The sequence below is a fragment of the Pinus tabuliformis genome, chromosome 1_1 (genome assembly GCF_031772625.1).
Source record: "Pinus tabuliformis cultivar Carrire ecotype Pingquan chromosome 1_1, CPIR1, whole genome shotgun sequence".
Classification (NCBI taxonomy): Eukaryota; Viridiplantae; Streptophyta; class Pinopsida; order Pinales; family Pinaceae; genus Pinus; species Pinus tabuliformis.
Window position 1 is genome coordinate 870,057,054 of NC_142297.1, and position 3,341 is coordinate 870,060,394.

Consider the following 3,341-nt stretch of genomic DNA (forward strand, 5'->3'; position numbering starts at 1 on the left):
GTCTGAAGTAGAAATGATTGAATGATGAAGTTGAATGTAGTTATGGATTGATTGAAGAATGTTAAGGTTACTTGCTAATTATGATTGAAGATCAGAGATAGTTCTATGATTGGTTCAGAGTGTTGCAGTAGATTTGAGTATGACTTAGTATTCTTTTCAGAATTGCAATAGTTAATTTTTTAGTTTTCAGTATTTTAAGATCTGTACGTGGGTTTCTCTACAGAAAAGCACGTATGCACACAGGTTGCCTTAAGTGAAGTAGCGTATACATTTTGGAATTTGAATGATCAAGACTGAAGTTGATTATGTGTCTTGATGCAGTGTTCTAGGTTCAGTTATGTGTACTCCTTACAGTGAGCTGACTGTTCCAGTTGATTGGTTGAGTTTTGATTAAGTGTCAGAGATTTATGATTGGGTTTCAGGGATTGGTTAAGAGATTAATGATTGGGTTTCAGTGAATGGTTGATTCAGTTGTGTCAGAGATTGATGATTGGGTTTCAATGATTGATTGATTCAGTTGTGTCAGAGATTGATGATTGTGTTACAGTGATGAGTTACAATTTGATTATTGATATTGAGCTTAAGTGTTGATAATGGGTCCAGTCTGAAAATTTGATGAAACATGGCTTATAAGTTATGATGTGTTGAAGCAGGTGGATCTAGTGTGAAAATTCATGAAATGTGGTCCATGGATGTTGCTGAGGGTTGGAGCCTTTAGTGAGGAAGTCGAAGCTTCCTGCCAGTAGTAGCTGGTGATCAGATCATGGGGTTGGAGCTCCCTTCCAGTAGCATTTAGAGAACGAGTGAAGGTTGTATCCTTCTGTAGGTTGGTGCCTGCGTAATGGTACAAGTTTACGCTAGTACAAGAAACAAGGGGTTGGAGCTCCCTTCCAATAGGAGTTGGAGAACAAACGAAGGTTGTAGCCTTTTACAGGTGGGTGCTTATGTACTGGTATAAGTCTATGCAAGTACAAGGTTGTAAAAAGTCTTTTCTTTAAATTAAAAGAAGGCATAGATGACATCAGCAGGTGGTTTTTTCATGCATTAGGTTTCCACCTTAAATCCTGGTGTTCATGTGTGTTGCTTATGTGTGATGGATTATTTTATTCTTACAACACATGATTACTTTTTATCTAATGTTTAATAAGTTACTGATGCACTGGATGAAGAGAAACATATGATGAATTAACTGAAAGATAAGTTTACTAGATGTACGCTAGTTGTCTTAAGAACAATTGTTTACACATGCAAGTTCCTTTCAGTAAAGTTGTGTATAGAAATATGAATATGGAATGAAAAAGTTATTGGTTTGAAAATACTTCCCCCCCCAACCCCCCCCCCCAGTATTTTTCCCAACAATAGTTAGTCTTAATTTGACCATGTGATTAGTGAAATAATAAATTACTTTACCATGCATTTAAAATTGAATGTAATGTACAAGTTTTGTAATTTCCAATCATCTATATTATTAATGCTTTTTTTCTACAACATGCATTTCATATAATATCTCCATATTTAGCATGATTTCTTCTACATCTCTATCTACACTTCATATTTACATTTCTTATTACATACAATTGTTGCGTTAGAGAGCTTTTGCACGCCTCCATTGATTGTTGAATTATGTAATTGATATGTGCTTTATTTTCATATTCAGAGTGTTGATCTCTTAACCTATCTAATAGTCAATGTTTCTCCTATTCATCTACACATGCACCACTCCATTTTGCTTTAAATGTGGCCTTACTTCCGTTAGTTGGCCCATGGAGATTTATGAACTCCTATAGTGACATGGTGTCTTTCTTAGGCTAGTTTTATGATCATTGCAGCATGTACTATTTAGTTTGCATGTGCATATATTGATTTTCAATATTAAATTCAATGATATGTTTGGTTTTCATTCTTGTGTTTTCTATGTCATGACTATCCTTTTTGGTTTCTTCATAGCTAATGCAAGGCCCCTCAACACTTATATCTCCAAATTGGCAGAGGTGAAAATGAAGAAAGAGAATGTGTAAAAATAGACACTAGCTTTGTAATTGTTGAAATGCCTATTTTTACACAAAACATAAGAGCTTAGAACATCGAAAAATAAAATTAGACTAAAAATAAAGGTGGAGGATGAATTCATGTCCATGAGCATGTATCTTTAAGAATTTATAACAAAAACTTTAGCAACACGTGTTGTACCAATTTTAATATATTAATTCTAATTTAACTTATCACCCCGAATCCATAACCTTCAGATCTACCAAGCATGGAGAGGGATCAAATATCTTGATATGAAAATATGGAGTTAAATGGATCTAGGGTGGTTTAATTATTAATTTTAATTAATTATAATTATAATTATTAATTTTAATTAATTATAATTATTAATTTTATGTTCATGTTTATTTTATTTTAATTTTATGTAATTTGACTAAGTGAAAATGTTTTATTAATAAATATAATTACAATTATTTTATTTTGACTTAGTCAAAATATTCACCTCATATTACATCACATTCAATATCTCTATCATACTGGGCTGGAGAGCATATCTCGACCCATATAAATTAGGATAATAATATGATTTTTTTTTGTTATGTTCTATATAATATTGTTTATTTTATCCTATTCCTATAAATTGAAAAATTAAATTAAATTTGTTAGATCTTAGACTTTTGTGATCCATAATGTAGTAAGCTTGTCTTTCGGATTAATCACGTCAGTATTATTTGGTCGGCGTTTCGAACCAACTAATGTGGTTCGAACCTTTGTCCTGTGGATGAACCACATTAGCTGGTTTGAAATGCCGACCAAATAACACTGATTTGATTCATCCGAAAGACAAGCTTACTAAATTAAATTTATTAAATTTTAATTTAAAAAATTAATAAAATTGTAATTTTTTAAAATTCTATTTATATTTTTTTTTGTATTCTTAGCAGGACCTTTCATTCATTTATTTTCAAAGTAGGTTACATCCATGAAAGACATTATGTGGCACGGAATGTGCTTCTCAATATGACCAAGACAAACATTTTGCTGCTAAATTTGAAATTGAACAAGTTGGAATTCTTTCTAAATTTCCTGAAGCTTAGGATCATATTTAATGGAACCAATAACGTTCATAACAAATCTAGCTACTATGCTCTTCATCATCCAATAAAGATGGATTGTTTTCTTATACTGAGTGAGCCTGCCACGAGTGTGACCTGGGTCGGGGACCAACAAATGCCATTCCTCCATCTGTATCTCCTATTCAGCCCATTGATTGAGGTTGGCCTCCCAACCCACTGATTGAGGTTGGCCTCCCAACCCATAATCATCTGCCTCACCTACTCAGGATTGCCTCT